Source organism: Schistocerca cancellata, chromosome 8 (genome assembly GCF_023864275.1).
Source record: "Schistocerca cancellata isolate TAMUIC-IGC-003103 chromosome 8, iqSchCanc2.1, whole genome shotgun sequence".
Classification (NCBI taxonomy): domain Eukaryota; kingdom Metazoa; phylum Arthropoda; class Insecta; order Orthoptera; family Acrididae; genus Schistocerca; species Schistocerca cancellata.
This window is the reverse complement of record NC_064633.1, coordinates 212,276,580-212,302,477: the sequence shown is the minus strand read 5'-3', so window position 1 is coordinate 212,302,477 and position 25,898 is coordinate 212,276,580.

The following is a 25,898-nucleotide window of genomic DNA, read 5'->3' as shown; positions in this document are numbered from 1 at the left end:
CCTCAAAATATTGGTTCAGTTTTTCAGTAACCCTTTAAGTGAAACCTACTTATGGTTCATTCACAGTCAGCTTAGCACTTTGCAGCATGGGATAAAGGAAATTGAGGGAAGCACGAAAAATGTAATAGAGGTAAATGATGTTTTGAAAAATAATCTGGAAACTGTTACTAAGAGGAGAGAACAGCAGTTCATTTCTTTTAATTTTAAATATGTCCTTAAAAGAGCAGAAGTATCAGAAGCAGCGGAAAGGAGTTTTAGAGAAGAAGTTAACAAGTTTTATGACACTTGTGTAGAATATCTCAGCAAGTGGAGAGCCTCATATTTGCCCTCGTCGCCGGTTTTTGATTGGATGTTACTGAAGAGAATGCCAAAATGGAAAGTATTGAAGAGACAGTTTCTTATTTGATAAGTAAAGAGATTGAAATCGATGATCCCATTCTCTTTGATCAGTTCGGCATACTGACAAATTTTGTTGAAGAAAGTATTCACAAGTGGAATGATGAAAAAAAAACACCATTGGAATGTCATGAGAAGTGGGTGAGTTTTTTTAAAAGCTGTGACTGTCTTCAGCCTTACTCTGAGTTGGTAATAATTGCAAAGTATTTATTTGCAATCCCAGCCCATGATGCCAATGTGGAAAGAATAATTTCGTTCATGAATATCCAGTGGACTGATGAAAGAAACAGAATGGAGGTGGACTCTCTTGAAGCAATCCTGCAGATCGTGTACAACTACAAAATGGACTGTGCCGAGTTTTATCACTGTGTCTCAAAGAACAAAGACATGATCAAGAAGGTTGGAGGCAGTGAGAAATACCCTTTTCTCCAAGGACAGTCAATTCGATCTACAAGTGCTCAGTAATATTAAAGGTCATGTTAATATTAATTGATTAAAAATTGAATGGCTGTATAATTTTGTAAAATCGCAATACATTTCTTTATTACTGTATACGTTTATTAAATGTCATTAATTATGCAGTTAATCTAGATTATATCAATCTTTTGTATCCTCTTATTAGTAATAATAATCGGGTTAACAAAATGTGTCAATAAACATTAATAGTTAAATTAAGAAACCTGCGTACATGTGGAATGAGGTGTCCATTGGCACCCGTGTGAATGTGTCCCGGTTTTCACTGAAAATAATTTGGTCACCCTAGTGTAATAGCAATGTACCAAGTTTTGACATGATTGCTACATGGTCAAATATTTTCCCTAGTGGGAAGAAAATTTGGTACGTTCACTCTCGTGGAAACAAGCTAGAATTAAATTGGAGAACTAATGCCTTCCGTTTGTACGCTAAGACAAAAAGAAAAAGTCGCACCACGAAGGAAATATCAGAATAGTACGGAAATCGTTAGGCGTCATGTTGATGTACAGACAAACAAATTATATCATTTTCACAAAAATTGGATGATTTATTCAAGAGAACGTCCTGTAAGTGCACTGTTTAGGTTTTTATGTTGGTAACGCCACGTAGCGGCCTGTATGAAAATCACTGACTGTCCTGTGTGCAGTCTGTGGCTGATTGGCATTGTTGGAATATTCACTATTGTAGTGTTGGGCAGTTGGATAACAGCGCGTAGCGTTGTACAGTTGGAGGTGAGCCGCCAGCAATGGTGGATGTGGGGAGAGAGATGGCGTTTTGAGAGCGGAAGATGCCAATCAGCCACAGACTGCACACAGGACAGTCAGTGATTTTCATACAGACCGCTACGTGGCGTTACCAACATAAAAACCTAATCAGCGTACTTACAGGACGTTCTCTTGAATTAATCATCCAATTTTTGTGAAAATGATATAATTTGTTTGTCTGTACACACACATACACACACAGACACAGACACACACACACACACACACAAACACACACACACACACACACACACACACACACATATATATATATATATATATATGTGTGTGTGTGTGTGTGTGTGTGTGTGTGTGTGTGTGTGTGTTTGTGTGTGTGTGTGTCTGTGTGTGTATGTGTGTGTACAGACAAACAAATTATATCATTTTCACAAAAATTGGATGATTAATTCAAGAGAACGTCCTGTAAGTACGCTGATTAGGTTTTTATGTTGGTAACGCCACGTAGCGGTCTGTATGAAAATCACTGACTGTCCTATATGACTTTTGAACACCATTAAGGTAAATACATTGTTTGTTCTCTGTCAAAATCTTTCATTTGCTAACTATGCCCATCAGTAGTTACTGCCAGTTAGAATCTTTCATTTAGTTGGCAGTATTGGCGCTCGCTGTATTGCAGTAGTTCGAGTAAAGAAGATTTTTGTCAGGTAAGTGATTGATGAAAGGTATAGGTTATTGTTAGTCAGGGCCATTATTTTGTAGGGATTATTGAAAGTCAGATCGCGTTGCGCTAAAAATATTGTGTGTCAGTTTAGTGATGATCAGAATCAGTAAAGAGAAAACTGTTTGAGTACGTTGAGTTTTGCTCAGCTGTTTGAAAATCAAAGCCAATAATGTGTTGACTCGTTACTGGCAAGCAGTTACTCCGCTTAGCATTGACTAGTAGACTTGTTGGACGCCCTCCTGTGGGATATTTTGCCAATTTCTGTCCAACTGGCGCGTTAGACCATCGAAATCCCGATTTAGTTGCAAGACCCTGCCCATAATGCTGCACACTCTCTCAATAGGGGGAAGATCCACCGACGTTGCCGGCCAACAAAGGTTTTGGTAACCACGAAGACAAGCACTAGAACTCATGTCATGTGCGAGCGGGCATTATCTTGCTGAAATGTAAGCCCAGGAAGGCTTGCCACGAAGGACAACAAAATCGGGCGTAGAATATCGTCGATGTACCGCTGTGCTGTATGGATTCTGCGGATGACAACCAAAAGGGTCCTAAGATGAAAGGAATGTAAACGCCGTCCACCACTCCTGTTTGTCGGGCCGTTTGGCGGCCGCCAGTTAGGTTGGTATTCCACTGCTGTCCGGGAAGTCTCGCTGGTCATCGGGGCTCAGTTCTAAACGGGTCTCGTCACTAAACACACTCAAGTCAATGAGATTCCAGGACGAAGAAATGTCTGGAGGCGTCTCGGATACCGAGGAGAAGCTAGCCTCGTTGTCGCCCACCAGGCAGCTTGACAACCAGGAGTGAAGGTGTCGTCCCATTTTATTTCATAGCAGGATCCCTGTGGTTGTCACATGTGGCACCATTACAGCACAGTGGTAAGTCGACGATGTTCTCCGCCCCGATTTGTTGCCCTTTATTGCAAGCCATCCTGGGCTTACGTTTCTGCAAGATAATTCTCGCCGACGCACGGCGAGTGATCCTACTGCTTGTGTTTGCGCTTGCCACGCTATACCTTGGCCAGCAACGTCGCCGGGTCTCTCCTCAATTCAGAATGTCAGGGGCATTATTGGCAAGGCCGTCGAACCAGCTCAGGATTTTGGCGATCCAACGCACCAGTTGGACAGAATTTGGCGCGAAAAGTCATAGGAGGGCGTCCAAAGACTCTGTCAACCAAAGCGAAGCCGAATAACTGCTTCCATAAGAGTCAGAGGTGCACCAATGCGTTACTGATTTGCTCAATTCGAGAGGCTCTTTCTCTTAAATAAATGTGGTGTGCGTACTGTAAAAGCTTCGGTACACACACCATCAGACTATTTGACTTGTCGCTCTAACGAAGTAGGCGAGTGTCAGCAATATGTCTCGTGGTCTTATCGTGGCGTGTTTATCTTCTGCCTTTAGGTCAGACGATAGAAATGCCACTTGCACACTTAGAGTAACAGATTGACGGTGACCAACTTTAAAAAGAACTTGATTAATTTTCACACACATTTATTAAAATAATAAAAATCATAGACATTACGTAACTTGATTCTGGATGCTGTTTACAATTGACAATCTGAAGTTCCTTTGGTCTTGGTATGTTAACCTTTTTCTCACATATCTCTGATACTTGACATTTCTATATATTTCTCTTCATGGCTATGTACAGGAATATGATAATCTGAAACTTGACCATAGACTGGTGCAGACTAATGCAGACTGATGCAGACTCATACAGACTGACCAATCAGAGGTCTGTATACTCGTTATAATACCTCGAGCGTTCAGCAATCACTGCGCAAGTGTGATCCGTGAGGAGAAAAGGTTCTGCGTTAGCAGCAATCTCAATGGCTGCGTTACATATTAATATGCGGATCGGCGGAAGCAGAATTTGGTCCGTCTCTAAGACAGCGCCATCTCGTAGTGCAGAGACAGACGTGCGCTGCGCCTGCGCTGTTGTACTTAGCGGGGCGCGCTCTATTGTGAAAGTTGTGTACGCGCTGACTACGCAGAACTATGTACACAACAATAATCATCCAGTTTTATTTAAATTGTTATCATTTGTTCATTGCTACGTATACATCACATCTACCGATATCCGTCCCATTCGGATAATTCCTTCATGATGTTTTGCTTTCTTTATAAAAGGAAAACTTAGATTCTATGTGCTGAAGAGTGGCTATTCGTATCTGCCACTCCAGTAGTTCTGTGGAATGGTACACTGGATAAAATTAACTAGTTTCTCAACATTTGCCATCATTGTGTCCCACAAACAGTGTTTTGAAAAAGATTGGCAGTGTTTATTCCACAAGCAGAACAAAAATCTTCTGCTCACACTGGATATAGCGCCTGTATGAAATAGTTAGCATGCAAAATAATTTCGCCTACTTTAACAGCATGGCTGGAGACGGGTAAGGTGAGTGGTGGGGATCCCATTGTAAACGGTCTCCGTGCTGCATCTGAGGTACAGTTCTACAGCTCAGTCCACAACACAAACATCTCTCCCACTCACAACTTGATATTAACAGGTGAGTTCAGCAGGACCAGCTGTTCCAGAAAAATTGATGTTCAAAGTAAACAGAGTATCTAAAAAGAAACTGTCACCTAAACAACCATTGGAAAACAAGTTCGACCAGAATAAAATATCGTGAAACATGGAAACACTAAGAAAAGTAGTGAAGTAGTCAGTGTTGCTTTTACGTTACTCATGATGTGGAATAATGAACAGGGTGTACAGGGGAACTATGTGTGAACCCCCGATAACGTATTCAGTAATCAGTGCGATCAGAAGGTTTCCGTCCGAGGACGCTGCTGCAGCTTATATTTAATGTAGTGCGACTTCGATTTTGGTGTATAACCACCGTCCTCTGGGGAAGTAATTGGTCTGGCGTTTGTGTCTCTCCGACGTCCATGCGGTAAGTGCGGTAACGTGAGCTTAGGCGACTTCATTACCATATGCGTTCCAACAACAGGATCATTGTGCTGTTGTTCTTAAGTAGGCTTCCTTAGGACAAATACCGGTAGACATCCATTGGAGAATGATGAATACGTGTGGGGCAGCATGTCTGTCGAATATCGCCGTAGTGGAACAGTGTCCCAAGGGGTGCTGCCGCTTCGTGACAACGAACGTCCCTTGTGACATAAGTTGTAACGCACATGTTACGCCAACTGAACTGCGAGACACTCAAACACCCGCCCTATAGATGTGATCTCTCCCCATGCGATTATGAGGCCTTCGATCCTTAAAAGACGGCCCTGAAAATTCGACGATTCCTGACGAACGATGACAAACTGCAGGACACGAGGTTTTACCAAAAGGGTGTCTCAACCATTGTGTGTTGGTGGGGTGATTGCCTCTGTGCTCACGTGGATTTTCCCTGACTGGCATACCGATTCTGGTCTGTTATGTCTTCGAATGGATACTTTTTAATCGTCCCTCATATTATCTAAACATAAAACTTTACTACTTGCTTCTTCAGCTACCGTTTCGAGTTGAAAAACCTCTTGTGAAAATAAGTTATTGCAATTGAATGTGACGTCAGTCTATGTGAAGCACAAATTACGCCCTGTGTATTCGCTCCTCTGTGTTACCACAAATTTCACATGCCTGCGCACGTTTGCACTGTGAATCCAGGACGAGTGAGGGGCCTGGTTGCGCTCTGCCAAATCAGGACAGAACACAGAGATTCTGAAATTGTTCACCTACCTGGTGTCTTCTATAGATGCCCATGCTCCTGCACAGAAGCAGCACTCACTCGTAGGTACGTGTTCCTTGACATGAGGCTGTAAGAACTTTCTAGTGAATGTGCTAAGGCTCTGTGCTAATAAATGAGCAGTCAGATTTCTAAAAGGGATGCCAGTATCTTTCATCCTTATAAACGGCACTGGAGAAAAAGCTATAAATCGGCTAACAAGAGATATAACAAATGTGCACCTACACTGTCACAGAAACACAGTTCAAGTATGTAACATACATAAAATATTTTGCATTAAATATAGTCACATATCGAAACAAACTTCCAATGTGCACTGCTCCTCTCTGCATTGCCCGTACAGTCGCATTTTATTAAGAACATTACGTATGCGTATATGGCGCGCATCTAAGATGTTAATCGTGTAGCCTTCCGCCTAGAATCATACAGTCCACCTGTTCACCTCTTACTTTTTCACGTGACTCTCCAAACTCGACTGGTCAGCCTGAAACCCTTCGGTCGGTTCCCATTGTAGGTGCGAGCCAAAGGCGCGTAGAGTGTTCATCTAAATTTCTTAATACTATAGTTGTTAAAGGAAAATGGTTTCATTATCTCCTGACATTTTTATCGTGGAGAGAAGCGATCTATGAAAATGATAAACGTTACAGTTTTTAAAATAAAATCCTCTAGTAGTTCGGATTGCAATATTTTAATAATTATTGATTACTATTTGTGGCTGAGCAATCAGCCATCTTCAGATATGAAATGGTACAGAAGGTTGCACATGAAAGGGAAAATAGTGTAAACCGCACTGTCGTGTTTAACAAGAGTAAATGCAGACGTATTAATAAATACAGACGTATTAATAAAATGAGCATAGTGTCTAATCACAAAACTAGATAACGACGCATTTTCATCAGTATAACAAATCACTGTGAACAAAAGCGACCTTAGGAAATATTTTGCATGTCACAAATCAATGAAGCATTACGTAAGTAATATCTAAAAATGTAAATAAACCAAACAATATTAAATTTAACCTAATGCGTCATTACACCAGTCTAAGTATATGAAAACGAACCTTCCTTATTCAAACACGTGAGAACACCATACATGTGGGAAGCAACGACTTCAGAATAACATGCGAAATGTATTTCATTGTGCTTTGGACAGCAGACGCACATTAGCAAGTTATGTTTACTCTTCGGCAGTGTAGTTTTGACTGTTCTGCGTTTATTCGCAAACTGATTGTTGTGTTAAGGGGACCTGAACGTGAAATGACTGAAATTTTTGAAAACATTTTTTGTCACCATCTGGAAGACAATTTTACCCAATGTCTACATGGCCATACACAAAACCCTAATGAGAGTTACAACAGCTGCGTGTGGCAACAGGTACCAAAAACAGTTTTTGTTGGATGGACAGTAATCAAAATGGGTGTGATGGATGTTGTCATCTGTTTCAATGATGGTGCAATCAGCAGGACAAAAGTAATGGACAAATTAGGCATCCAGCCAGGATTTAATATGATAGCTGCGATGACTACCATAGGTCGTCAGCGACTAGTTGAAGCTGAAAGGGCTGTGGAAGCCACCACTAAAGAGTCCAGAGTAAGGAAAAGGCTCCTGAAGAAGTCTACAGGAGATAAAGACACAGCTTGCCAGCAAGATTATGCTGCTGGAATGTTCTGAAAGAGGCATACGGTGAGTCAAAAACACTTTGAACATTCTTTTCTCATTTTATCGAAACTACATTTTCAGAACATTAGGTACATTTAACTTCGGAATGGTTTTATCGATGTTCACCAAATTTATCTCAAGTGAAGAATGGGATAGTATCTTTGTATTATGCCTAATATATCGCAGAAACGATCTATGTTTGTCATTCTGTATATAATTTTAGCGGTATTTTTTAGACAAAATAGTAATGTGGTATAATAAATATTTTTCTATTTCCTCAGATATACTATAAAACGAGAGGCATAATGTGTTCCTATGAATGTTGACAGCAGCCTGCCACAGTTTAAATGCTATTGGACTGATGATGGACCAGAAAATAGTACCAGAATGGGAACGTGTATTATAAAAACATCTGTTAGGCAAAATACCGTAATTCTGAAACTATGACAGGTATTTCAATGAATTTCCTTTTACAGCCTGAGTTAATGTCATTCATTGTTGGTAAAAAACCACTAATTCCTCCGCATTGTACATCAAGAGTAATATTCACTGATAGCGAGGTATAAAAATGCAGCCCGTTGACGTTCAGGTCCCCATAAGTAATCGTATGCAATAAATAATTGAATTTCTTTAATAATGTAGGGCGAAATGCAGGATGCCTACAAATTGGTGACCCCAAGAATACTGAAGAACGCGAAACCCCAGAAACAGTGCGGAGACATACGGTGCCTTACAGCCAAGACGTCAGACAAATTCAGACTGAGATGGAACTGTTACAGCTGCAAGAAGATTTGCGAAAACAAATCGACGAACTCCAAGCTGAAACGCAGATGAATTTGGAATTATCTCCGCGAATGTCGAGGCACACTGTATACACTGTAAATTCGGCAACAATTTGTCCGATAGTTGTTCACGAAGCGGAACAACGTCACCAACGATCGCACGAAATCTACAGTAACAGTGAACAGCTTAGACGCTAGGGCAGCCGCAGTGGTCCCAGATATTTATACTGAAGCCACGACAGTATCAAGACCTGAGAGACACACTAGTCAGTAGATTGTTAAATTCACTGGAACAACGCCTACATCAGGTATTATGAAGTTAACCTATTTATTGATAGAATACATTGAGAGTTCTAGTAGCACTTACGATGCATAGTTCTAGAGGAGGAAATCTCTGATGCGACGTTATGAAGAGTGTGGTTGACGCAACTACCAGTAGCAGTGAAGACAGCTGCAGAACGGACATCAACTGTGTAATCACAGTAGCAAACCACACATGTGCCACGATAGATAAGGCAATCATGTCGTTAGTGACGAACATAGTTGGCGAAGTCGACCCGGAAGAAGCACCTGCTATTCGTAAGGAGCCGTAAATAGTCATTAGTTAACAGCTAAGCTGTTTGAAAAGCCAAATAGATGCCCTTCAAAAACAATTTTCGATACTGATGGCGGACAAGAGGACGCCACCCAGACAGAAGGAAGAATATAAGAAGACACCGTTTCAAAAAAGTGAAGCAGGTGGACAAATGACACAAGAGAAGCAAAAAAATAGTGTCTTGGTTCCACAGATGTTCTGCTGAGCGGGCCACAATTTCGATGAACTTTCCTGACTGATACGTTCGTCGCACGTCCGATATTGATTTCTGTGGTTTCTTCACGCAGTGTTGCTTGACTGTTAAGGCTGACAGCTCTACGGAAACGCTTTTGCTCTCGATCGGCCACTGCACAATGCCCGAAATTTCGTGTTCTCAGCACCCTCTTCAGACTGTGGACCACGGAATGTTGAATTCCCTAACGATTTCCGAAACGGGATATCCCATGCGCCTGGCTCTAACTACCGTTCCTGGTTCAGAGCCTATTAATTCCCGAAGTGTGGCCATAATCAAGTCGGAAACCTTTTCACATGAATCACTTGAGTACAAATGACAGCGTTACTACCACTATCTGTATATGTGCATATCGCTATTCCATGACTTTTGTCACCTCTATGTATTGATCACCAAACACTAAAGATAAAATTCAGTACGCCGCAAATTAAAATGGACGGAGATGTCATAGCAGGTTATATAAGCCGCGGTGCTACGAGGACCATCTGTCCGCCCCGCAGTTTAGATACACAGGAGAACAGACAGGAAGGAGGGGACCAGATAAGAAAAGTGTCGTGTAATATAGTTAACCATATGAAGATGTCACCTTCCTAGCCAATCTTCCGGTACCCGAGAAGATTTACACCCGACCACTTTACCGCAGCAAAAACGATTTTTGAAGAGATGCTGCAAGCGGGGATTTTACGCACATGTCGTCAACAACAAGGATGGCACCTCAGGCTCACGTGAAGATTATCGCGCATAAACTAGTATAGTTTGCCGCAGGTTTTCTGTTGCATTAACAGAAATCTCGTTTTGTGTATTTGCTTCATTTATTATAGGGAAATAGTGATTCTGTATCTCACGAGATGAAAAGATAGTCAGCAGCCTAAAGTTATTTGTGCATTGTCCTGTAATACAATGTACCAGCCAAACTTCAACCCGAGTGTGAATTCTGTACTCGAACTCGAGATGAATTGGCTGACATTCGTTGGAGCAGGGAATCGCCCTGACTACTTTCAAACGATTAGAAACTGATGTGAATAAGGGTGTTTGCAGAGCTCCCAAGAGTCATGTACCTGTGGTACTAGCACCAAAAGTACCTCAAGTACCATCCTCTCTTGTGGATCCCGTCTCCTCTTTAGGAAGAAGATGACGTGTCATTGGTAGATCCAGACGTCCTGTGCAGGGTGTACGGGGACCAGGGAGGACTCAGGGTCTTCCTAACCATAAATTTCGCTGACTTCCTCTGACACCATAACCTAAACTAATGGGACTGAGTTCAGCTCTTTCGGGAAAATCTGCTTTGTCGTGCGTCAAGAGGAGGCAAACGCAAAAAGGAAGTGGTCAATCAATCGTCGTCAGTTCAAGCGTCCATCGAGGGAACAGGATTCAACCAACTGAAGACTGTGGTGCCCGTCTGAACAAAGGATGCTTGTCGTCTGGGCTCCGAGGTCTTACTTGCATCGTCCCAGCGACTGACAGAGAAGCTTGACCAGACCAACCTTGCACCCAGAGTTTCAACGAAGTTCACAAATTGCAGCATTTTCTCCAGAAATGATCGCGATCTCCTGGTTCTAAGTCGAGTGGAAGTACTGAAAAGGAAATTTCGGGAGTTCTGTAACAAGCTAGGCTGTGATTGCCTGGACTTGCGCCATAGGGTTAAGAACTTTAAAGTCCTCGTTAATGGGTCAGAGGCAGCTACCCAGGTAGTTGACTGTATGTGTTGTAGACACAAGGCATTTTAGATTATTATTCAGTCCAGATAACGACAGTTACGGAAGACACCGAAGTATAAGTGTAAGACACAGAAGAATGCCACCCACAAGCGAGACTATTAATCGTAGTAGATAACTGCTGAAGTAATCGCAACAAAGTGCCGAAGTTGAAAGCTATCCTGAAAAGCAGTGAAGCTCGTATAATACTATGTACAATTGGAACCAGAACCACAACAGTGAGGTTGTTGGGGAAAATTTATATGTATATCGAAAGGATAGACTAATGGGAAACAGACGTTGTGTGTTTGTCGCAGCAGACGAGAACGTCAAATTCACCGAGTTAGAAATTGACGTTGCAGGTGGCATTTTTTCGACAAGACTCACTGTCCGGGGTGGACACAAAATGATAAGTGGATCCTTCTGCCGCCCACCAGACTCTTCTCCTCATGTCACCGAAAAATCTTAGTGAAAAACTACAGTTTGCCTGTACATAAATTCTCTAATCATACTGTAATCATCCGTGGCGGCTGTAATCGCCCTGTCATCAACTGAGGGAATTACAGTTTTGTTAGTAGTAAGTGTGACAAGATCCTGAGAAACATTACTAAATGCCTTCTCTGAAAACTACCTAGAATAGACACACACAGCTAAAAAAGTTTTGAATCTCGCCGGTTCCCAGAACTCCTAAAGATAGACGTTGACTATGGACAATGTGTCACAGACACAGTCCTTTTGACTGTTCAAATATGTCACTAAACTCACCCAAAGAGGTAAGAAACCATGCATGAGTAGCGCCTGTCAGACGGAGGGGGTCCGACAGCCGATAATTTCCAGTCATTCTACCAGGAGGCACACGGCTCGTGTTGTCTCTAGTTAAACCGTGCGTAGACGGTCAATATCGCGGTTCGATCGCGTCCGCATTGATACTTTCAGCCAGGAAGGGTTCTCAACAAGGGAAGTGACCAGACGTCACGGAGTCAACCAAAGCCATGTTGTTCGGACATGGAGGAGATACGGAGCGACAGGAACTGTCGATGACATGCCTCGCTCAGGCCGCCCAAGGGCTACTACTGCAGTGGATGACCGCTACCTACGGTTTATGGCTTGGAGGAACCCTGACAGCAACGCCACCATGTTGATTAATGCTTTTCGCGCAGCCACAGGACGTCGTGTTACGACTGAAACTGTACGCAATAGGGTGCATGATGCACAACTTCACTCCCGACGTCCATGGCGAGGTCCATCTTTGCAAATACGACACCATGCGGCGCGGTACAGATGAACCCAACAACATGTCGAATGGACCGCTCAGGATTGGCATCACGTTCCCTTCACCGATGAGTGTCGCATATGCCTTCAACCAGACAATCGTCGGAGACGTGTTTGGAGGCAACCCAGTCAGGCTGAACGCCTTAGACACACTGTGCAGCAAGTGCAGCAAGGTGGAGGTTCCCTGCTTTTTTTGGAGTGGCATTATATAGGGGCCGACGTACGCCGCTGGTGATCATACAAGGCGCCATAACGGCTGTACGATACGTGAATGCCATCCTCCGACCGACAGTGCAACCATATCGACAGCATTGGTGAGGCATTCGTATTCATGGACAACAATTCGCGCCCTCATTGTGCACATCTTGTGAATGACTTCCTTCAGGATAACGACATCGCTCGACTAGAGTGGTCAGCATGATCTCCAGACATGATCCCTATCGAACATGCGTGGGATAGATTGAAAAGGGCTGTTTATGGACGACGTGACCCACCAACCACTCTCAGGGATCTACGCCGAATCGCCGTGGAGCAGTGGGATAGTCTGGACCAACAGTGCCTTGATGACCTTGTGAATAGTATGCCACGAGGAATACAGACATGCATTAATGCATAAGGACGTGCTACTGGGAATTAGAGGTATCGATGTGTACAGCAGTCTGGACCACCACCTCTCGCTGTATGGAGGTATAACATGTAATGTGTGGTTTTCATGAGCAATACAAAGGGTGGAAATGACGTTTATGTTGATCTCTATTCCAGTTTTCTGTACAGGTTCCAGAACTCTGGGAACCGAGGTGATGATGTGTGCAGTTTGTACCCTACTCATGATGGAAAAATATTCGATCAAGTGGCAACAATTGAACCTGAACTCTTTGAGAATGTCCCCTTCTAAACTGGTTTCAGTGACCATGACATGGTTCTTGAAATGATGTTTACCGAAGTACAATATAAACTAAAACACGTGGAAACATATGTACTTTCAGTAAATTCGGTAAAAAAGCAGTGGTGTCGTATTTCAATGAGAAACTTGAAACCTCCAGCATAGAGAAGGAGCATGTTGAGGACCTATGGCTCAAGATTAAAAGAATAGTGGTCAAACGCTGGATAGATATACGAGTATATCCAGAAGAGCAGTTCATAATGGTTTCCGGAGGGGGATGCTCCATGGTATACAGTCACTCTAAAGACACTTGTAAATAAACAGACTACAGCAAAATAGGTGTAAAACAAAGTCTAGGACAGCAGATACAGAGTTTCTGGATAAAACGCGTTGGTTTGTCACGAGAGCAGTGAATAAAGTCTCCCGTACCTAACGTAGCATAATATTTTAAAATGATCTTCTACAGAATCTAAAAAAATTCAGACGGTATGTAAAGGCTGTTATTGGCACCCAAGTAAGTGTCTAGTCACGCGCGAATGAGACAGGAACTGAATTTGAGGGAACTAAAGCAGAAGCTGAAACGTTAAACTCGATTTTCAAACTTACTTTACAAAGAAAAACCTACGAGAACTGATCAAATTTAATCCTCGTACCAACCGAAGGATGGGAGAAATAGGATTCTGTGACAGTTGTGGTGAGAGCTAAAATTGTTCAAACAAAGCTCCAGGGTCCGAAGGAATCCCTATCACGTTCTACACTGAATGTGCACAGGTCGCAATCATTTCCAAGAAGGGTAGTATAAGTGATTCATAAAACTACTGTTCAATATCCTTCACATCAGTTTGTTGTAGAATCTTACAACCTATTCTGAGCTCAAACTTAATGAGGTATCTCGAACAAAATCACCACCTACATGCCAACCAAAAAGGATTCCAAAAACATCGATCATGCGAAACGGACATCACAATTTTCTCACTTGACATAATGAAAGCTATGGATCAAGGCAGTCATGTAGACGCAGTATTTCTCGATTTCTGAAAAACAGTTGATTGAATACTGCATCTACGTATTGTCAAAAGTTGATCATAAGGGTTACCAAGCGGAATTTGTGACTGGGCTGCAGATTTGTATTAGAGAGGACGCAGTATGTTATCTGTCTTGGATGGAGAATTATCTTCAGAAGTAGGAATAACTTCAGTCTCCTCCAGAGCAAAGTGTTGTGACCCTTGTTGTTTATATTTTACATGAATTAGTTAGTGAACAATATGAATATTAACATTATACTTTTTTGCAGACGACGCATTTATCTACAGGGAAGTACCGCCTGAAAGGAGTTGCATAATATGCAGTCAGATCTTCATAAGATTAAAAAGTGGTTCAAAGATAAGCAACTTGCTGTAAATGTTCAGAAATGTAAAACTGTGTACTTCACAAAAACAGAACATGTAGTATTCTATAATGTCAATGAGTCAGAGGTGGAATCAGCCAGCTCATACAAATACATGGGTGTAACATTTTGTAGAGACATGAAATGGTATGATCACAAAGGCTCAGCCACGGGTAAAGCAGGTGGTTGACTTCAGCTTATTGGTAGAATACTGGGAAAATGCAATCAGTATACGAAGGAGATGGCTTAAAAATCACTAGTGCGATCCATTCTATAACACTCCTCAAGCGTGTGGGACCTGTGCGAAATAGGACTAACAGGGGATATTGAACGCATGTAGAGAAGGGTAGAACAAACGATCAAAGATTTTTTGTAACCCGTGGGAGAGTGTCAAAAAGACGCTGAGGAAATTGAACTGGCAGACTCATGAATGTAGGTGTAAGCTATACTGAGAAAGCCTGCTTAGAAGTTTCAGAAACTGGCCTAAAATTATGACTCTAGAAATATACTGCAACTCCCTTTGTATCGCTCACATAGGGATCGTGAGAACAAGATCAGATTATTTACAGCACATACAGGGGAATTTAAACGACCATTCTTCCTGTACTCGTTATGTGAATGGAATGGGGAGAGGCTCTAATGACTTGTACAATGGAATCTACCTTCTGCCATGATCTTTACAGTGATTTTCATAGTAAGAATGTAGATGTAGATGAAAAACGCACCATTCCAGGCTGCTTCCCGGTACTGAATGTAAGAGATTGCACAAACAAGAGCCTCAGTCTTCAGTACGAGCGATTGTAAGAAATCTTACAATCAGATGTTGGTAGCAGAAGAAGACATACCAAAGACAGCAGTGGTAAACCTGTTTCGTATTTTCGATTATTTCCCGGTGGCATTCCGTTTGAATAGAGCCGCACAGATATGGCAGTATTTTGGAGACAAAGTCTTAAGTGAATTCAAATTTAGCTTCGTTCATCACGACGATCTTCTGGTATTTTACAAGATGACAGCATTGCAGGTGGAACATCTCAGAACAATGTTCAACAGCAAAGTGGGTTCTGTGACAGAAGCAAGTGATGTTCCTCAAATATGCTGTTTCAGTAGCTGGAATTCGTCTGTTAAAAGATAACATCTGCACTGCTTGTAATCCATAAACAGGGGCAGCGACAGCAGAGGTAGTCTATGGTGAGACTTTAAACGTACTGTCAGAATTTTTTTTCAACTCGGTTAATACTGAGGGAGACAGAACTGTCACATTTTCTAAAGCAAATGAAGGCCCAGATATTCAAGCTGCACCCTTCATCGGCATCACGTCTTGGGGAACATAAAATTTTCTTACACAGGTACCTCAGATCAAGCTTGCAAGTAATGCTAAGGTCAAAACTAGTAGAGAGACTGGGCACGAAACCGCAGCGTCACCGTCAGTTCTGCAAGCAAATACGGAGACACCAGCCGTCTACGCCAGAGCAGGCAGGCCAGTGCGGTACAGGTACCCACACATTCCAAGGTTTCCGGTGTACCGTGGTGTGGGTCGGAGGGGGGTGGGGTCTGTGTGGGAAGCAACGACTTCAGAATAACGTGCAAAGTGTATTTTTTGTACTTCGGACAGGAGACACATATAGCTTATTATGTTTACTCTTTGAAATTGTGGTTTTCAAAGTTCTGTGTTTATTCATGACTTGTTCGTTATGTTATTTAATGATGCATAATAAATACACAGAATTCAGAATTGTTGATTCATTGCTTCAGTAACGTAGGGTGAAATTGAGGATACCCACATACAAATTGTACAGTAACATTGTACCAATTAATAACAACATGTGCTTGGTAGAATAGCAATCCATGTTATCAGTGGGGTTAACTAGATGGTTATGTTTCCTGTGTGACATACCTACACTATACACTGTGTGAGACATACTTGAGTATCTACTACGAATTGTCCATTGAGTGACAGTTCTTTGTTAGCTAGATGTTAGTAACTGATTTATGTACATGTTTACAAATCCCTCCTGTCTTTTGTTCGCTTATCCTTAGCATTGCAACATACAAAATTGACATTACGATTACTCATCACTGTAAATTAACTTTATGTTTCGTATTTCTAGGTACTAAGGGAGCATTTTTATGTTTTGATTTTATGCTGACTGAGAAATTTACCTTAAATAAACAAATAGTCATAAGCTTCATTTAAACTTTCAAATACGTAGACTGTGGGCCATCTAATCTCATCTTGGACCCTATACAATAAGAGTCCTCCCTCATCTTAAATCTCTTGACTGTTTTATGTAAGAAGTTATCTGCTTTCTGGTTTTATCTGTTATTGTTGTATTCCTCTTAGTTTCACTAAATATTTGTATTATAAACATACACGTTTCATTTATATATTTTTAACCACAGTGCCACCTATCGGTACGTAGTTTTCCTGTGACCTTGAGCATGTAATAGCAGTCAGTGTATTCGTTGTTCTGAATTGGGCACACATCACTATACTGAGTGATAGTACAGTACAGCAGCATGTATCTTCACTTCTCAGTACTGGGTACGTAACACATGTTAAGTGGTACAGTAGTACTGTATAGGATTAATGACGTTCTTACATGTCTGAAGAAGAAAGGATTGTCTTCTTAAACATACACTGGTGTAATGACGCATTATGTCAGAGACCGCTACGGCCGCAGGTTCGAATCCTGCCTCGGGCATGGATGTGTGTGATATCCTTAGTTAGGTTTCAGTAGTTCTAAGTTCTAGGGGACTGATGACCTCATCAGTTAAGTCCCATAGTGCTCAGAGCCATTTGAACCATTTGTAAGATCCATAACATTTCCGGTAATCACTTTCGTGTACAAGCACGTAATACATTGACGACAATGTGTCTTCATCCAATGTTCTGTTTAGACACCAAACTCATTTAATTAACTTGTAAGTATTTGCCTTCATCTACCTCTTGTTGAACTTATCCCCTTTATGTGACATTTCCTGTAACATTTCAGATCTGAAGACGGCTGATTGCTCAGACGAAACTAATTATCAATGATTGTTAAAATATGGCGGCCTGGACTATTAAAGGATTTTATGCAAGAAAACCTTTGAGGTCTAATAATGTCTATTAAAATAAACGGAGTAAAGGGAGATAATGACAGTGGCACGTAAAGTGCCCTCCGCCACACACCGTTGGGTGGCTTGCGGAGTATAAATGTAGATGTAGATGTATGAGAGCTTGCTACTCAGAGGACTGCTGCTACAATTTTCAATACATTCTTAATTATTCATAAAGAATTGTTGGTAAATGAAAATACATCTGCACCTCACTCGACCTCCTACACTACATTTGATCTCTCAATAACGAATTAAGGTTTGGTAGTGAACACAATGGCTCCCAGAGCCAAAAATGTTACAAGCTACTTTCCAGAGTAACGAGTTCTAGCAAGGCAATTGCATCTGTGTTTTCATGTTCCTTATTTATTCCCCCTACTGTGCGACTTGAATTGCTGGCGGTACCTGCGTACCTCCTCATGTACAATTTTAGTGACGTTTTTACTTCCTAGTTTGCTCTTCCAACAGAAATTTTGTGGGTTCCCATTAAACACAAGTTTGTAATCATAAAGATATTTTCTTGCATTTATGCTGTGGGGGGATTCCGGTGTCATATTGTGTAGTAAAGAGACCGCTGGAAGTGCCCAGGTTCGCAGACGATGGAGACGGCGAGCCTTCCGGATCAACGGGGTAGAATCACCTAGCGTTGCTATGACTTTGATCACAGAGCATTCTTGGTCTTTTTCTTTCGTGGAATGTGATGGATTCAATGACAAGAAATCTTAACCATTAATACGAGTAAAATAAATAGCTGTAACAGTTTCAGTGGATGGTAAGGTGTTCTAGAAGTTAATTCTGTTTACAAAGCAATATCATCCGATTAAGGAAATGAAAAGATGCTTCAGCCTAATAAACGAAAAAGAAGATAAGAGTTTAGCTCTCAGTCGACGTAGCGATCGTTAGAGTCGGAGTGCAAGTAATGACTGTGGGAAGAATAAACTTGATTGTCGTGTCACTGGGCTTACATCTTCAGCAAACAATAATTCCTTGAACGATGTTCTTCGTGTTGAGGCTTTATAAATTTTTTTGCTAGAGTCGTGTGTAAGACCTTCCAGTCAGGATTTTATGTCTTCCAAATACCGTAAGCATTTATGGTTACTGTATCCATCACATACAAAAAAAATGCTGTATCAGTCATGCACAAGAATAGTCCTATATTATGAATACTCACTTATCATTTTGTCCATTGTATCAACAGAACCGTTGGTTATATTGTCGTGTAGAATAATGTCGTGTCTGAACTTCTCTTTTTCCTGTACTGTAGTTGTCATCATGATGTTCCGAACTCAAAAGGATTACTGCCTTGTCCTTTTCAGGCATATATGATACTAGGGTAATATGTTCATTGATTGCAAACATAGATGAAAACTGTGACTTTAGTGGCACTGGTTGAAGTTCAAATGGGGTTCCTAGATTGTTTTTATAAGAGTGCTAGTCAAAGCTAGCCCCTTTTTCAAAGCCTCCTGTGCAAGTGGAACAATCATTAAAAAAGTTCTCCATTGTATTATTATATCCAGTTTCTAAAGGAGCTGTAAGGTCCATTACAGCTCTAGTACCTTGATTAATTTCTGTAGATCCTTCTTTCCCTGTGTATACCTATAAAACTGAACATTTCTGATGTACTTATTAGGATCCAGGATTCACTTTCGTTTGTTAGGAGGATGAATTGCATTCCATAGCTTGTTACCTGTCTCTGCTTTTTGGATTGTGTATTTTACAACTTTTTCCACTATTTTAGGAATAATGAACAATATGAAAATCACCATCATCAAAGTCACAGTCCTGCAAGTCATTGTGAGACCGCTAGATTTAGACAAAATGTCCCGTTTCTGACGCCTGCTTGGCTGTTTGTACGGTCATTGCCTATCATTTCATTTTTACTGTGTATGTAGGTTTCTCCAGTATCTGAATCTTGTCAATCACTACTTTATTGTCCCTTCCTTCACTGACGTCTTCAACCATGTCCATTTCTTCCACATTGCCTTCTACTTCTGAACACAAAATCTCTATACCACTATCTTCTAGTTCTGATTCTACATCCATTGTTAGCATTACTGCTTCAACATCTCCTTCATTGCACAAATCATATTTCTTCTGTAACATCAGATTTTTCGCTATGTTAGTTTCACAACTCAACATGCCATGATAGCAACAGAACTGGAGGAAATGAGTAACAGAGAAAAATATTTGGTTTAACATTACTACACACAACAACGCATTAAAATTTGAAACAGTCGTTTTAACATGTACCAGCATAGCTTTCTACAAAGTGCTTTTATAAACGTGTGTTTTCTAAACACACAGAATCCCAAGCGACCTACCAAAAGTCTTCTATAAACATTGCAGTTTTTAATATTTTTTTTGTGATCAAAAATTTGAAAAAAGTCTCTCACACTGGCCTGATTAGCTTCACTGATCAGGATAGTAAAAACATGCGTATGTTAAGGGAATTTTCATTCACAAAGCAGGCTTATCACATTCACACAGTTCAATACTGTTCTATCCTGATTAAATTGAGCTTAACTTAAATTCCATAAGGCAGTGAAGCCATTTCGAAGTCTCGGTGCGAGGAAAATTGTCAGTCGATCCCCTGAAAACATTTGTAATAATTATTAACTTTCGGTGATCACATGGGGAAGACCGGAGATCTGCTGGTAAGACCGTGTTAGCCTGTTTATTTGAAGTAACTGGATATCTTGAGCATACAAAACGGCAGGTTCGTCCAGTGTAATTCAGACGTTCCCCACTGATCCCGTGCAACACCGTGTAGTAAGCAGACACTGTCAATAATAATCAGTTAAATAATAAGCGAACACACTTACTTTAGTTTAGTTCATGTATTAAATTCCTTCTCATACAGAATCTCATCAAGATGGCGACTAGCTCAACAATACATACAGATACATCCTTCTTTCACGACTAATCGGCAAGAAGTTCTTCATTCTTTTCATAAGAGAAAACATAGATAGCAGAGAAGCTAGTCCATGGAGTAAATGGACGCCCCAAGGAATAATTGGGCTTGAAACTACTTTGCATTGATAATCGGTAAGATAAGAAGAGATATTTCGAGATATGTACTGAGTTATATAATTTATAAAATTTCTGAAAATATTGCGGAGAGACCGCTGCAAGAGACATTACATCGCCCCTCGCAGCGAGCAAAGTTGATATGTATCCGCTCTGCGAGCTAACTATTGTCATAGCTAACTAGTTAGAATTTGTGGAACATTCGTTCCTATAAATTTTAAGAAGTTAGTAAGATTTTTTTTTTACAAGAATTGAAAGAGTTTTTTATCTTCGTTACTAGATACCTAGTTGTTGCTTTCACGTGTACTGGGGCATACCCGCATCCCACATACACAACCAGGGAAGATGGACTTATATAGTTGTTAATCAGGTCTACCTATTCAGGAACTGGCCTTCACAGGGAAACCCCGGAAAACCTGGAGGCATAGACCGCAACTAGGTATCACAGATGATAGGAAAGACAGAATAATTTAGAAATTTGAGAGTTATCTAGAATTCATAGGAAAGATAAAATCTGCCTCATAGCCAAAAAAAAAACTTTACACATGCAAAGTTTTTTTTTACAATCTTCTGAAAATTTTTTTTCATCGATGTTTTGCTGAACTGCGGTGAAACTGATTGAACAGGAACATGGGACATGGCACGGAGGACAGGCATCGCATTGGTGTACCGGACAGGAGACGTAACGGATTTGAGAGACCACAAGGAACCTCAGGAACAGGTACTCAGGATTGTGGCATGAAACAATCGAAATTCGTCTAAGGAATGGTCAACTATTAAAGATTCCTGGAAGAGGAACGGTTAGTCGATTTTTTCCAGATTCATTTTGAACTCAAATATGGACCTGATCCATCCAATCTTCCATCTGAGGAATGGGAAAATCCATTCGTCTTATACTTTCCACACCTAGGTGTCTTAATCGATACTGTAGTTGCACAATATCACAACTCCAGATCGGAAAACAATTTTGAAAACATGGATAACTTCATCCATCTTCTTGAGTAAGCCGAAAGGTTCTAATCCTGGTTTTAATTATTTATTTATTTAATTTTATTTTCGTTGGCTTTTCCAGGTGGAAGTAGATCTGAATCTTTCCTAATTTGGTTTCAAGTACGAATGTGGATAGCATGTCAGAATGTTAAAAACTTTATTATTTGAGACAATTTCCAAAAAAATTATATCTTGCTCATATATGATTAAAATGAAATTTTGCTGAAAGAGAACGTTTAATTAAGTCTTGCTGCATGACCTCTCCAGCTGAAATTAATCTTTCTTAGTATTTATTGACAATCAAATTTTTCTCTTTTATACTCCAAATGCCTCATTTTCTCATGAACATATATGAATGCAATATAACAATAAACAAATCCAACTGGAAAATGACACATTATTACAAATTCAATGAAGAACTTTCTTATTAACTCTAATTTTATAAACACACACTAAGCTGGTTAATTAAATTCTCTTGAATAGAATTCAGCTTGCGCAAAAAAAAAAAAAAAAAAAAGACAGCGAGTCTTTATATCTGTGGACAGTAACAATCGATTCTAATTTCCTAACGCGGTTCATTTGTTCTCCTGTGAACTGTCAGTTAACAAACACTAACCTCACACGCAAGCGCCGTATTCAATCATATAGTTTCAGTAAACTTATTCTCACTGGAGATTAACACTCCCTGAATGTATAGTATTCAACACGCATAAGCTTCTTTGGTGATCATCGTGTAGACAGGTAATCTGTAAGTCTTCACAGCAGCAATAGCTACAGTTCCACTTGCTTTTCTAAATATTCCTATACTATCACAGAAGCAATCGCCTACTGTTCATTAAACTATCACAGATGCTTGGCATGCTGTCATTTAACCTATCACAGTAGCTGAGGCATACTGTCCTTAACACTTCATTTTCTTTCTCACTCAAATACTTCATACAGACTTTTCATTTAATTTGAAACACTTTCCTTAAAAGTACCTCTTTAGGTCTACATGGGGAAATAATCCTTTTATTCATCCAGAATCCGGATATGCTAATAAATACGCACCAGGATTCGGTATATCAACTACTATATATGGACCTGTATAAATTAGATTCCATTTTCTGATGGTCTTCTTCAACCTTGATGACTTGATGTGTCTTCTTAAAAGAATTTTTTGTCCGATATTTAAATCTGAATCCGTTTGATGTTTCTGCCATGGATTTCCTTTCGCTGTCTTGCTTTCTCCGTAATATTAATGAGAGCATTGCGAATTTTTTCTTCCCATGACATTTTGGTGTCCTCGAGTTTAGGCAAGTTATCTACCCAAAAGTTTCTTCCGATATCTCTGAACATCAGTTCATTTGGGGTAAAGTTTGTACAACTATGAGGTAAATTATTATAAATCTGCTCAAACTCGGTCAAATAGTTTATCCAGGTAGTTTGTTTATCATGACAGTACGTTCTCATGAATCTGTTTAGTTCTCGAAAATCCCGTTCAATTAAATTCCCTTGTGGATGATAGCAAGATGTAAATATCTGTTTTATTCCTAGTTGTGATACTAATTTTCTCCATAAATATCCAGTAAATATCTTCGCATTGTCAGAGATTATATATTTTGGAATCCGTGCATGAGGAATGTAGTCATTTACAAACTTTACTGCGGCAGCTCTTGCAGTTGCTGATTTTATAGGATATAGTTTAACATATTTTGTAAACACATCACAGAATCCAATAATGTACTTAACACCACCTCTGGCTCTAGGAAGTGGTCCACAAATATCACATGAAAAAGTGATCTTGGTGCTTCAGGTATTATTGAGTGAAGCGCAATTTTATTTCCCTTGTTGTCCGGCTTAGCCTTTTGACAGAGAACACATTTCTGTATGACTTTGTGCACTTTTCGCCTTATATTTGGGAAGTAACAATAATATCTAATCTTATTAGCACACTTTACAACACCAACATGACCCCAGGTCAAATATGTAATCCAAATTAATCGTTCTTCATATTCTTCGGGTATGCAGACACACCACTTTGGATTCTCAGCCTTCCCGGATTTAAAAAATAAAATATTATTCACAAGCCGGTAGTATTCCAAATTGACCATAGGATTTTGTTGATTGAATTGTCGTATTATAGCATTCCATCGTCGATCCTTCTTCTGAAGCTGAGCCATTGTCTTACATAAATGAATATAATATAACTTGTAATTATTTTCTTGAAGAAGAAGCACTGGAAATTCTGCCTTATTATTTACATCCAGTTCAGGTGTTATTCCTTCTGGAGATCTTGACAACACGTCAGCTATAATATTTTCTTTTCCGGCTACATGAATAATTTGAAACTGATATTCTTGCAGCGCCAGCGTCCACCTTGACAAGCGAGGATGCAGCAACTTAAAAGTTTGTAAAAAGGCTAGTGATTGGTGGTCACAATAAACGGCTACCCTTGAGCCATATACATAATAATTAAACCTTTTCAAAGACCAAATAACTGTTAAAGCTTCCAGTTCCGTAGTGGTATATGCTCTTTCACAGGTGGATAAAACTCTGCTAGCAAATGCAATTGGACAAAAGGTTTTTACACCATCGATGTACCTAATTTGAAATAAACAAGATCCTAATCCGACATTTGATGAATCAGTGGCTAAACAGAATCCGACATTCATATCAGGGTGGTATAATAACGGAGTATTTATCAGTTGAACCTTAATTTCACAAAAAGCATTTTCACAATCATTAGACCATTGCCATGGTACATCTTTCCTCAGGAGCCGGTTTAGTGCTTCAGAGTTCATTGCTTGAGTTTTAATAAATCGACGAAAAAATGAAGCCAAGCCTATAAAGCCTTTCAGTTGTCTTCTGTTTCTTGGAGTTGGAAAATTTTTTATCGCACTAATCTTCGCTTCTGTTGGAAGAATCCCTTTTGCATTAATCATATGTCCTAAGAATTTAATTTTCTGTAGAGAAAATTGGGATTTTTTTTTAGACTTGCAGTTATACCAGTTTGTTTGAACACAGCAAAAATCCTCCTCATAAGTTGTACATGTTCTTCCCAAATTTTAGAGGCAATTAATAGATCGTCCACAAAAATTGTTATTCGACTACGTAGTTCTGGTCCTAGGGCATAGTCCAACGCAGAAATAAAATCTCCAGAGCTGATATTGAGACCAAATGAAACGACCTTTAACTGATAGCTTCTCCCTCCATATATAAAAGCTGTATATTTTCTTGAGTCCTTGTCTAACTGGACTTGCCAGAACGAACTTCTCAAATCAATACTGGTTAAATAGGATACATCTTGAAATTTCTGTATTAACTCATCGATGTTCTCTGGATGTGTGTGCACAGGTGCTATAATTTTGTTAATTTCCGTTGCATCTAATACCAATTGAACTTTTCCTCCTGGCTTTGGTACAACAAGCAACGGAGAACAATATGGACTGTTCGACGGTTCAATAAGATTCCAGTTTAACAGTTTTTGTATCTCTTCCTGAATTGGTTGTTTTAATCGCCAGGGAATGGGATAGTGTATGCGGCAAAATGTCTTATGGGGCTTAATCTGCAATGTACAAACATATCCACTAATAATTCCAGGCTTTTTATCGAAAAATGACTCATATTCTGTTAATATATTGAATAATTGTTCCCTCTGACTATCCGTTAGGCAATCTGACTCAGCAATCTTCTGTTCGACTGTTTGTCTGAAATCCTCTTCTTGAATTGACTTGATCGGTAGTCGGTACATATTATTATTTTCAGCACAAATCAACTGCACAGCAGCACCACGGAAATATCGCTCATACACTGCCTCCTTTCTCAGTAAGATCAGTGTAACAAATTTATCTTCGATTTTAAAATGCACCTTTCCTTCTACCACGTCCAACTTGCAACTGCAGGCTTGCAAAGTTCCAATGCCGAGAATACAATCTACTGACAACTTTTCCACTACAAGGAATGTGCATTGTTTAGCTACATTTCCGAATTTTATCTCTATAAGCGTTTGTATCTTGACGTTCCGGGATTTTGCTCCCACTGCACCTATAACTCGGCAATTTTGTACTGGTAGGACAGGGATTTTATTAATTTTACTAATTCTGCGAAACAAAGTTCCGGATACTACGTCTGTAGATGAAGCATACAACATTGGTTAAAATTCCTCCCACTTCTGTGATGATCTCAGACACAGGAACCCTTTCATCTTCGACTATACGGGCCTCTAAGTCTCTCGTCAATTCATCTGTCATTAATTCGCCTTCATTATATCTGAACATTGCCACGGAATT